The sequence below is a fragment of the Megascapheus bottae genome, chromosome 33 (assembly GCF_031878675.1).
Source record: "Megascapheus bottae isolate mThoBot1 chromosome 33, mThoBot2.hap1, whole genome shotgun sequence".
Taxonomy (NCBI): Eukaryota; Metazoa; Chordata; class Mammalia; order Rodentia; family Geomyidae; genus Megascapheus; species Megascapheus bottae.
The window spans coordinates 8,693,015-8,705,370 of NC_143541.1; the positions used below are offsets into that span (position 1 = coordinate 8,693,015).

Consider the following 12,356-nt stretch of genomic DNA (forward strand, 5'->3'; position numbering starts at 1 on the left):
CCCCACTTTTACCCCCATCCCTGCCCCTCAACAGGCCAATGAAGAAGTTGAGCAGGATGAGAGACACATGTGCATTCACCCAACCCCCCCCCCCGCATTGTCATAGGCCAATGACGAAGCCACGTCTCCTGCCCACTGCCCGGGCCATTGCGCCCACTGGGGACACTCACCACCTTGGGGGGCTGGGCTCACGCCCGGCTCCTTACTCCCTGTCTCTGCTGTGCCCTACCTGGTGCCCAGGAGGGGCTCAGAGGACACTGAGAGAGAGAGCAGAGGGAAAGCCCTACCCTCTGACGCCAAAGGCCAGGCTAGGTTTGGCGCCTGAGGAGCAGAGTCAACAGTGTGGGGCTGTGATGGGGCCATCTCCCTGGACCTTTGTCCCCATCCAGTGACCACAGTGGGCTGGGTGTTCACCAGGCTGGAGGAGGAGAGCCAGAGTCTGCTGCTTGGCATCACTTCTGCACCCACCCCATCTCCAGGACCACTCCGCCTCCTGGAGCCATCAGCTCCTTCATGGCCTAGAAACTTTGAAGAGGGAAGTTCCAGGAGGAGGCATGTTTGCCAGAAGGCCACCTGTGCTCCACTAAGGATTTAACCTGGGGCTGTTAAATCAGAACCCCTGTTCACAACTATTTGAAGATAACAATACCAATTCACACTATTCACCAACAAATTCCTGGGAAGAAATGAAGTGCCAGAGCTGACCGATCACCATCAACCCCATCCTACGGAGTGGCACAACCTCTCTGGGTTGGTCTCGGCCGCTGTGACAGGCAGCTGCCCGCAGGAAGCAGTATTTTCAGGCAGCGCAGAGTACCAGGCCCTGTCCATCTAGCACTCCATCTCCCACTCCACCCTGCTCCACCCCTCACTCACCTTCACCACCGCCCTGCAGTTACCTCTGTGGCTCCCCTCTTCCCCGCACTCCAGTGTGTGTGTATCCGTGCTAGGACTTGAACTCGGGGCCTTATACTCTCACTTGGCTCTTCTTACTCAAGGCTGCTGTTCTACGGGTTGAGCTGCACCTCCACTTCTGTTTCCTTGTTAGGTGAAGGCTCTCAGGGACATCCGGGTGAGCTCTTCAGGTCTCTGTGTCTGAGGCGATCCCAGGTGTGAGAGTCACCAGCACCGATGGAGACTCCCTCGTTCAGATCTCAGCTCACAAGTCCCCGGTATCCCTTCCCAGGAGGTGCCTAGTGAGAAACTAGCTGGGTTATACGATTGTACACTTCTGCTTCCTGTCTACCTTCCCACCAGAATATAAGCCAGCAAAGCTGGTTGAGCCCAGAGGGAGACCCGGGGCTGGGCAGAAGGTCCTGCCGGGGCTGAAGGCCAGGGAGGGCTGTGGAAGGGGCCGGCGGTGGAGAGGGACTGTCAGGGCTGAAGCAGGTCCCGGTCCTTGAAAAACAGCAGCACGTGGCGCCGCCCGAGGCCGGCCAGGCGGGCAGGCGGCGTGCAGGGGGAGGGACGCCCGTTCCGGGCACCGCGCTGGCCCGGGCTCCGCCCCCCTCCGCAGGCCAGGCCTGCTGTTTATCCTCCCGGGGACACAGCGGCTGCAGGAACAACATGTAATTGATAACAAGCCCAGGGCCGGCCAAGGGCTCGCCATTGGGTCAGCGTGCAAATCACGGGGGTGGCGGGTGGGGGCCGCTCTTCAAAATAAGAGTCCCCGCTCTGCGCGGCCCCAAGGCCCCCAAGTCGCCGGGTCGGGTCCTGGTCCCACCTGTAGGGCTGCCCCGGGGGACACGGGGTGCGGGGAGGGAAGGGACTTGAAGGGCTCGCGTCGGGGACTTTATCCCCCTCGGGCGTCGGTGACCGGGCACAGCTGCTGGGCCTTCCCGGAGGGAGCCCGGGGTGGGCAGGGCGGGGGCCACGGTAGTGTGAGGGCCAGGGAGGCCGCTCCCCGGGCTGTCCCACCCCGGCGTCGCTCGGCTGGCAGGCTCGGGCCTGGGGTCGGGCACCTGGCACGTGAGGATGGGGCTCGGGGCCGCGGGGTGCGCGGGGGGGGGGGGGCGGGCGCCCCGGCGGCGGGGCCGCGCGGGGAAAGGCGGGGGAGCTGCCGGGCCCCGGGCAGCGGCCGCTGGGCACCGTGCCCTCGCGGTGCCCCTCGCCCGGCGCCGCCGCGGTGACCGGTAGTAACCCCTGCGCCGCCGCCCCGCGCCCGCGCCCCGCCATATGGGAGGCCGGCCCGGCGGGCGCGCCGCGGACGCGCGGGGAGGACGGGCCGCGGGCCGGCCCCGCCGCCGCCGCCGCCGCTCCCCGGCCCGACCGCGCCGCCCCGCCGCCCCCCGCCCCCGGGCCCCGCCGCGCCGCTCCCACCTGCACTGGGCGCTCGCCTGGCCCGCGGCCGGGCCCCGGCGGTCCTGCGGCCCGGCGGCCCGGCGGGGGTCTGGCGGCGGCCGCGGGCCGAGCCGCGGGTCCTGCGGTCGGCGGAGGCTCGCGGTGTCGCCCGCTGCCCGCGGTCGCTGCGGCGGAGCCCTGGCCGCCCGCCGCTCCCGGCGCTCACCCCGGGCCGCTCACGTGACGCCGCGGGCGCCGCGAAGGCTCGCAGGAGGCTCGGCCCCGGGCGCGCGCCCCATTGGCCAGCGCCGCGCGTCACGCGCCCGCGCCGGCCCCGCCCCCGCGCCGGCCACGCCCCTCCCTCCGGCTCGGCCAGCCCGGGCCCCCGCCTCCCGCCGGCCCCGCCCCCTCCCCGCCCTCCGGCCCCGCCGCTCCTTCCAGCCCGGCCAGCCCGGGTCCCCGCCCCCTCAGGCCACGCCCCGTCCCGCCCTCCGGCCCCGCCCCTCCTTCCAGCCCGGCCAGCCCGGGTCCCCGCCCCCCGCGCCGGCCCCGCCCCTCCCTCCGGCTCGGCCAGCCCGGGTCCCCGCCCCCCGCGCCGGCCCCGCCCCTCCTTCCAGCCCGGCCAGCCCGGGTCCCCTCGAGCCGCGCCCCGCCCGTCTCCACGCCTCCAGCCCGGCCCTGGACGCAGCTGGGGCCAGGCGGGAGCTGCCTCGGGCTCGCGGGACAGGTGCGGCCGCGGCCCGCCGTGCACTGCGACCCCAGTTCAAGACTAGAACCGACTCGGAGGGGCCTCTGCCCCGGCCTGCACCCGGCCCTCCTCTCCAGCCCGGCTCTTGCCACCAGCATCTGCTCCTCCAGGCCCCGGCCACGAGCTTCCCAGCCTCCCGCGCCCGCCCACCCTGGCGCTGTGACCCTGGCAGGTGTGGGCCGAGCCGTGGAGCTTGTCAGCTGATGGGTGAAGGTCAGTTACTTCTGAGGGTCCTGTCCGGGGCCGGGCCGGGGCAGGGGCAGGGCAGGGCAGGGGCAGGGGCAGGGCAGGGCAGGGCAGGGCAGGGGCAGGGGCAGGGCAGGGCAGGGGCAGGGGCAGGGGCAGGGTAGGGGCAGGGGCAGGGCAGGGCAGGGCAGGGCAGGGGCAGGGGCAGGGCAGGGCAGGGGCAGGGGCAAGGGCAGGGCAGGGGCAGGGGCAGGGGCAGGGCAGGGGCAGGGGCAGGGCGGGGCAGGGGCAGGGCAGGGGCAGGGCAGGGGCAGGGGCAGGGGCAGGGCAGGACAGGGGCAGGGGCAGGGGCAGGGCAGGGGCAGGGGCAGGGGCAGGGCGGGGCAGGGGCAGGGCAGGGGCAGGGCAGGGGCAGGGGCAGGGCAGGGGCAGGGGCAGGGGCAGGGCAGGACAGGGGCAGGGGCAGGGGCAGGGGCAGGGCCGCCCCTGTGCTCCGAGGTCCTGGTCAGGGCTTGCAGAGGAAGGTGTGTGTCGTGTGTGCGGGCACACGCGGGAGACCCCCACACCTCAGGAGCGCAGCCCAGTGTGCGTGTTCCGCAGAGTCCCGCGCTCTGCACACTGCTTACGAGTGCTCGGCTCATGATGATCAAGCAAGGCGGCCAGACACGCAGTCTCACAGGAGTCCATTTCTTGGCCACCTCAGTGAGGCAACCGCACTGGGCGGTGCTGAGGGGAATCTTGGGTGTAACTTCCTGTGGCCAGGTGGAATATACCTACCTCTGCCCGGGGAAGGACAGGTGGAATCCAGACATTAGGCTCCTAGCTGTGGTGAGAGGCTGCAGGCAGGCAGCTCCCAAGTCTCCAGGCTTCCTTGGGAATGCTCTGTTGAATCCTGCAGGTACCTATTGAATGCCCACCGTCTACCAGGCCCAGACTAAGAGGAAGCAGCATGAATGACTGGCATCTGTGTGCCAGGCACTCTCCAGGCTTTGGTGAAGCCTGCCACAATCACGCTTCCAGTGAGTGCCGTCGGCTCTGTGGTTGAGGCTGCGCCATAGAAGAGGAACCCTCAGAAAATGGGGGAGATCCGCCGGTGTGCAAGACTCCCCAGGAGTCCTGCGAACTCAGTCCACTGACCAAGTTGCAGTGTGGATCTGCCTAGAAACCCAAATAGCAGCAGCAGGTGGAAATTGCACGAGGGATATTCCACAGGCAGGGCTGCAGGATGATCCTCAAATCAGCACCCACTCGTGCCAGCCAGTGAATGCACCACCCTCGCTTGGATAAAGTCCTCGAAGCCCACACATGTCTTTCACACCAACCTCAGGGTTGGCATTCCCACCCTGTTTTTACTCAGGACACCTAGCTTGTGAGTCCAGCAGACTCAGGTTCCAGGAGCTGGGGACAGCCAGTGTGACCCCTGTTTGGTTCAGGCAGTGTGCTTCCCCTACAGAGAGGGGACCCAGGGAACCAAGAGACCCCCACCCACCTGCCTGGTGCCAGCCTCTCCAGTCTCCTAGAGGAATCATAAATGCCTCCACATGCAATAAGGAAGACACTGGTCCAGGGGTCCCTTGAATATGCAGGCAGCCAGTCCTCTCATGGAGAAATGTTCAACCTCACTCTCAGCCAAGAAACACAAATTAAAAAGAGATGCCTTTTTTCATCCATCTGGCAAGGATATTTTAAAGTTCTGGGAGTGTTGGAAAAGGCTGCGATTCCAGCCAGCAGCTTGGTGTTATATCCAGAGCTTCTGACCCAGTAAGTGTTTGGAATCCAACTCCACCTGACATCCATGGCTCAGGTCTATAACCCCCGCCACTCAAGAGGCTAAGATCTGAGGCTCACCGTTGAAACCCAGCTCAGGCAAGAAGGTCTGTGAGGTGCTTATCTCCAGTTAGACACTTAGACACACACACACACGCACACACACACACACACACACACACACACACACACACACACACGGCCGGGAGTCAGAGGTAGAGCTGTGACTCAAACGGCAGAGTGCTCGCCTTGAGCCAAAAAGCTCAGGGACAGCACCAGGCCCTGAGTTCAAGCCCCATATCAGCACAAAATAAAACATCTCTACTATCCAACACATGGGAAAATAAAAACGAGACATGTGTGTGCCAATTATGAATCTCAAGAACCTTGCTGACTCACAACCTTCAGAACTCAGCCTCCTGAATGGCTAGGGTTACAGGCGTGACCACCAGTGCCCTGCTTCCATTAACCAGCAAAAAGCCAGACGTGGCGCTATGGCTCAAATGGTAGAGCAAAAAATGTTAAGGGATAGCACCCAGACCTTGAGCTCCAGCCTCACTGTACACACACACACACACACACACACCACAGGTATGCACAAGTCTGGGAATGAACTTGGACCTCAAGGTTGGCACTTCTGCCTCAGCAACCTTCTGCACTGAGACACTGGCCAGGGACTCCCCAGTGGGACAGAGTCTGTGGCTCGGTTGCTGGGAGAAGACGACTCTGGGGTTAGAAAATGTGGGGGGCACCCCCTGCGGTGGGCTCTTGGCAGTGAGAGCCATGGCTAGAGGTGCAGGAAAGGTGATGCCAGGGGTGCAGAAATGTGACAGACCCTCACAGCAGGCTCTGCTCTGGAGAAAGGCGGTGAAGCAGACCTGCGAGGCGCAATCTGGGTACTTAGGATGAAGGCCTCGCTTGCCTGTTAAAGGAGCTTAGCCACACACTGGTGAGGAGAGTCGGCTGAGGATGACACCCCACTGGAGCTTTCTTCACGCCACTGGCATCTGCATGGAGGCCTGAAGGATGGGCGGAGCAGACCACAAGTGCAGTCCTGGCCTGGACGCCAGCGTGTGCAGAGGTCCCGTGAGGAGGCCAGCTTGCCTGAAATGTGGCAGGGCAAGTAGTGACCCAGGGGCCAGCAGGCAGAGGTACAGGGTTTGCCAGCCCAGGCAGGAAAGCCTGCCACCTGCTGTGGGCCTGGACTCCTTACATCCCTCAGCCTGCCTCTCAGTGATGCTCCAGTTGGCTCTTCCCAATTCAAAGAATTGTTTCAGCCTTCCATCCCTATGGCAACCTGCCTTAGTTTCCTTTGGTGAGCAGAAGCTAATGGGCCCATTTCTTTAAACACAAGGGATGGTAACATGCATTTGGCTTTTGCTTAGTTCCACTAATCATCCTTATGCCAGGCTGGCCGGTGTGGGGTGTCCAGGCGCTGGGCTGCCCTCGCTGCTCCTGCTCTCCATGCTGGCCTCTCCTGCCACCACTCCAGCATTCTGGTGAGGTGCCTTGCTCTCTGGTGCCAGGGGAGCAAGGGGAGGGCAGGGCAGGGCAGGAGAGAGGGTTGATGAGCTCAGATCCCGGAATGGCCTGCAGCCCCGTACCTGCTCCTGTTCCTCCTGCTGGGCTGGGGATCACGGGGTCCCTGTACTGAGGACCCCAACACCCTGGGCTACCCAAGGCCTCCCCGGTGGGCAGGCTCATATTCTGCTGATCTTCCTGCTGGTCCTCTCCCTCCCCCGCTCCTTCCTCAAGGCAAGGACCTCTGCAGCCACTGGAAAAGGGCCTTCGTCCCATCAGGCCCCGGCTGGGACTTGTTTCCATACCTCTGGACACTTATTGCAAAAGCAGATGTGTCCCACACAGCGTTGGGCACTCTGATGCTGCTGGAGAGACCAGAACCTTCTTGGACTTGAAAAGCAGAATCTCAGATGTCAGGTGAGATCTGCGGGCGGGGGTCTACGTGTGGCTTCGGGGCAGGGCAGGTCTGAAGAACCTGTCCTGGCCCGTGCTCCCTGTGGTGGTGGGCTGCTGCAGTCAGCGCCTGCCCTGCTCTCTGCTCCCCCTGCTGGCCAGGAAGCCACTGCAGCGGGAGCAGGGCTGGCCTCAGCCACACATCTGGAGCCTTGGGGCAAGGGGCAAAAGTGAGTGGCCCACAGCTGAGGGCACCACAGGAGGGGAAGTGACATGGGAGGTCGACGCAGGCAGGCAGGAGCCAAAATGAGGCTGAAGCTGACCTGGGAGTGGAGCTGTCACACCCGCATACCACTCCAGGTCTGTCCACCACTCCAAGCTCCAGTCCCTACCCCCCCACGCCCAGGCAGGGCACAGCTCCCGCCATCAAAACCCAGTTCAAGCTGAGAGCTGGTGGCTCACACCTGTAATCCTAGCTCTTCAGGAGGCTGAGATTTGCCAGCCTGGGCAGGAAATCTGCCAGACTCTTATCACCAATCAATCAGCAAAAATCCAGAAATTGGCTCAGGCTCAAGTGGTAAAGGGCTAGTCTTGAGCATAAAAGTTCAGAGACGGTGCCCAGGCCCGGAGTTCAGGATGCACACACACAACTTAGCCTGATCCCTGAATTGAAGAACCCTTTGCCGCTATCAGCTGCCACCTGTCCTCCTGGTGCTGGGATTACAAGCATGTGTCACCACACCTGGCTGCTTTTTTGTATTTTTTTATTTAAAGAATTTATTTACATTGATTTTTATATCATATTTCAAATGACGTGTTTAACAAACAAGTATTCAAGAAGGGAAATCTCTATTTACAATCACTGGCACTTAGATTTTAGAACATAATTAAAATTAGGCTGAGGGTTTGTTTGTCATAGGTACATATTAATCTATAGAGTCATAAATTTTTATGTCTATGTAGTTGTGTTTATATTTCCAATACCATGTCCATAGCATTGGATATGCAAATATTGAGTCCTCGCTCTTGTACTGTTTGGATCTAATAGCCACATATTAAGGAACCCATGCCACCTGGCTATTTTTTTTTTGCCAGTCCTGGGCTTAAGCTCAGGGCCTGAGCACTGTCCTTGGCCTTTCTCAAGGCTAGAGCTCTACCACTTGAGCCTCAGCACCACTTCCGGCTTTTTTCTATGTATGTGTTACCAAGGAATCGAACCCGGGTCTTCATGCATGCTAGGCAAGCACATTAACCACTAGCCCAAACTCCCGGCCCAACCTGGCTATTTTTTTAAAACCACTTTTATTTTAAAAATCGACATCATCTTTGGATAAGTCACAATCAGATTAGGCATGTTTCCGAAATTTCTTAGGCTAATAATGTCTCACCTCCAAACCAAGAGCAATAACTTATTTGATTGGTAAAAGGACTGAGGAGGATCTCATGGTGCTGAATGGACAGATGACTACTGAAGACAGAAATCCATACAAAAGCTTTCTTGCAGCATCCATTCTTAAAATTATGTTACAAATATTTAAAAAGCACCTCATCATACCAATAATACCCATATCTTATTTGCATTTTACTAAAGTTTCTACACAGCACACCAAGCTCTGTAGACTTCTGAATCATACTTAAATTTAGTCCTAAATACTAGATTCTACCCAGTGGAGTCTCAGCAGCCAGGACAACATGGCCTGCTGACAGAATGCCATCTACCTGGGCACCCTGTGAATCGAATCAAAACATAAAGCAAGCCAGGATAAAAACTCCTTTCATACAGCAGTTGGCAGCTTCTGGTCCTCTCACCTCCAAGCAGAATCAGACCTGCGTGGCAAGCAGTGAGGAAGGGCACAGGTTTCATGTCATCTACCAGACCTGGGTGTTACAAGAGGGACAGGTGTCTCCCAGTGGAATGCCCACCCCCTCCCAGCTGCCCCATCACAGCGAGGCTCAGCTACAGTGTGGTCGTAGATCCTTCCCTAGAAAAAGGAAGCAAACTAGACTGCACTGAGCACCTACTATTTGCCAGGTCCACAGCCAGGTCAGGTATTTTTCCTGTATTCCTCACAATAAGTCCGTGAGGTAGGGTTATTAGTCTTATTTTACAAATGTGTGGAAACAGAGGCTCAGAGGAGAGAATTTGCCCCAAGTGGCACAGCAAGTAGTGAACAACAACTAGAAAACTCAGGGCTTCTCAGTCTATGGCTCTTCTTACTACCTACATAAAGCCAAGGAATTGGCAATAAAAAGATATCCCAGCTCCAAGATGATTGGTCTGGAACACAGATATCGGAGCCCTTTGAGTGTGTGGAGCCAGCCTTGCGTGTTCAGAAGCCTGGATCTGGGAATTCTAGTTCTACACCATTATTTGGGGACCTCAAACATGTCCTTTCTCCATGCCACACCTGGGACTAGATGGGCCCAGGTAGCCTCCCATCAAGGAAAAGAGACTTGACCAAAACCAGCTTGGGGCTTCACTGGTGAGGCATTGTGTGCAGCCCCCACCAGACTCTGTTTTTGCTCTCTCGTAGGGATCGGACGAAGGAAATGACATTCTGACATTGCACATCTTTTGAACACTGGTTGTGACTAAGGTTCTCACTGCTGAGGGCACTCTAAATCCCAGAAAACCATGCCACCACTTCCTGAGAGATCTTTCACAGAAAGTCTGTGATATGAAGTCGAAAAATTGGGAGTCCAGACACTTTAAACATGGCAATGTTTGGAAATAAATTGAGAAAACCTGGAGCCAGGCCTAACTACTTAGAAGGCTGAGACCTGATTCTTACAGTGGGAAGCTTAGCCTCCAAAGTAAGAGTCCTTGAGACTCTTTTCTCTAATTAACCTCCAGAAAGCCAGAAGTGGATGTGTGGCCAAATGGTGGAGTCCAGCCTTGAGTATAAAAACCAAGGGACAGCACCCAGACCCTGAATCTGGGCCCCAGGAGAGGGGAGGAAAGGAGAGGGAAGAGGGAAGAGAGGAAAGAGGGAAGGAAGTAGGGAAAGAGGGAGGGGGAGAAGGAAGGAGGAAGGAAGGAAGGAAACAATTGAGAGAAGAAAAGCTATTCAAAGGGGGAGAAAAGACCACAGTCAGGAGATATGTGAGTGGACTGCTGAGAGGAAGAGCTGCAGCTTAGTGTGCAAAGCCAGCTGGGAGAGGTCAGGCCAGGTTGAGCCTGCAAACACTTAGACTTTGGAGAAAAACTCAGACTGGTTTGATTGAGTCTTCTCTAGGGCTCCAGATGGACAAGTGATTGCCCCCCCCCCCCCAGAAAATGTTTTGGAACTTTATGTTCTGGCATATTGTAAAGAGTAAAAAACAAAAATGGTGCTAAAGGAAGAAAGAAAAACACAATTCAAATGGCTCTGTGCAATCCTCTTGCTATGTGTCATCTGATTCTCCGGCCTCCCATCTCTACAAATCCCAGAAGAACTGGTCCCTCCTCGATGTACAGGTGACAGGCCTGTCTCTCTCTCTGTAAGCCCAGCACACACTAGCTGCCTGCCGCATCTCTATTTCTCCCATTAAACCATAAACAACTTGAGGGTAGGGACTTCAACATTCTTCTCCACGTGGGAAGGGGAGCCGGCTACCCAGAAGCCTTCGTTAGCTGGGTACTGGGGGCTCACATCTCTCCCCAGCTACTCAGGAAACTGAGATCTGAGGGTCTCAGTTTGAAGCTTACCTGGGAAGGAAAGTCCATGAGACTCTGATCCCCAATTAGACTGTGGAAAAGCCCGAAGTGGAGGCACGGCTCAAGTGGTAGAGCACAGCCTGCGGTGGAAAAGGGACAGGGACAGTGCTCGGCCCTGGGTTCAAGCCCCGGTACTGGGAAAAAGCAAACCATGAAAACGATCTTTAGTTGATAAGCATCACCTGGCTACTTTTTAATTACTACTCCCATCGCCTGGGGAAAAGTTTGTCGGCACGGAATCCAGGCTCATCTTATGACCCGGCGATTCCACCGGCAAAGGGCAGGCAGTGACTCCGACGACGTGCTGCCCTGCTGCCCTGCTGCCAAGGACGCAGGCAGACGCGGGAGCGCGCGGGGCTGGGGCTGGGGCTGGGCTGGGCTGGGGCTGGGCTGGGCTGGGGTTGGGCTGGGGCTGGGCTGGGGCTGGGCTGGGCTGGGGCTGGGCTGGGCTGGGGCTGGGCTGGGCTGGGGTTGGGCTGGGGCTGGGCTGGGCTGGGGCTGGGCTGGGGCTGGGGTTGGGCTGGGGCTGGGGCTGGGCTGGGCTGGGGTTGGGCTGGGGCTGGGCTGGGGCTGGGCTGGGCTGGGGTTGGGCTGGGGCTGGGCTGGGGCTGGGCTGGGGTTGGGCTGGGGCTGGGCTGGGGCTGGGCTGGGCTGGGGCTGGGCTGGGCTGGGGTTGGGCTGGGGCTGGGCTGGGCTGGGGCTGGGCTGGGGCTGGGGTTGGGCTGGGGCTGGGGCTGGGGCTGGGCTGGGCTGGGGTTGGGCTGGGGCTGGGCTGGGGCTGGGCTGGGCTGGGGTTGGGCTGGGGCTGGGCTGGGGTTGGGCTGGGCTGGGGTTGGGCTGGGGCTGGGCTGGGGTTGGGCTGAGGCTGGGCTGGGGCTGGGCTAGGGTTGGGCTGAGGCTGGGCTGGGGCTGGGGTTGGGCTGAGGCTGGGCTGGGGTTGGGCTGAGGCTGGGCTGGGGCTGGGGCTGGGCTGGGCTGGGGTTGGGCTGGGCTGGGCTGGGGTTGGGCTGAGGCTGGGCTGGGGCTGGGCTGGGCTGGGGCTGGGGCTGGGCTGGGCTGGGGCTGGGGCTGGGCTGGGCTGGGCTGGGGCTGGGGCTGGGCTGGGCGGGGCTGGGGCTGGGGCTGGGCTGGGACTGGGCTGGGGCTGGGCTGGGCTGGGCTGGGGCTGGGCTGGGGCTGGGGCTGGGCTGGGGTTGGGCTGAGGCTGGGCTGGGGCTGAGGCTGGGCTGGGGCTGGGCTGGGGTTGGGCTGGGGCTGGGCTGGGGCTGGGCTGGGCTGGGGTTGGGCTGGGCTGGGCTGGGGCTGGGCTGGGCTGGGGTTGGGCTGGGCTGGGGCTGGGGCTGGGCTGGGCTGGGGTTGGGCTGAGGCTGGGCTGGGGCTGGGCTGGGCTGGGCTGGGGCTGGGCTGGGCTGGGGCTGGGGCTGGGCTGGGCTGGGGTTGGGCTGAGGCTGGGCTGGGGCTGGGCTGGGCTGGGCTGGGGTTGGGCTGGGCTGGGGCTGGGGCTGGGCTGGGCTGGGGTTGGGCTGAGGCTGGGCTGGGGCTGGGCTGGGCTGGGCTGGGGCTGGGCTGGGCTGGGCTGGGGTTGGGCTGAGGCTGGGCTGGGGCTGGGGTTGGGCTGAGGCTGGGCTGGGGCGGGGCAGGGCTGGGCTGGGGTTGGGCTGAGGCTGGGCTGGGGCTGGGGTTGGGCTGAGGCTGGGCTGGGGCTGGGCTGGGGCTGGGGCTGGGGCTGGGCTGGGGCTGGGCTGGGCTGGGGCTGGGCTGAAG

The 12,356-nt window shown here is 60.9% G+C and overlaps 1 long non-coding RNA gene across 1 annotated transcript; it reads left to right on the forward strand.

Annotated features, from left to right (window-relative positions):
* The first annotated feature begins 2,925 nt into the window (after window positions 1–2,925).
* LOC150042924 (uncharacterized) lies at window positions 2,926–6,896 on the forward strand. The gene is made up of 3 exons (XR_016533521.1): window positions 2,926–3,241; window positions 4,113–4,975; window positions 6,737–6,896. It is a non-coding gene; the product is annotated as an uncharacterized LOC150042924 (long non-coding RNA).
* Window positions 6,897–12,356: the final 5,460 nt, after the last annotated feature.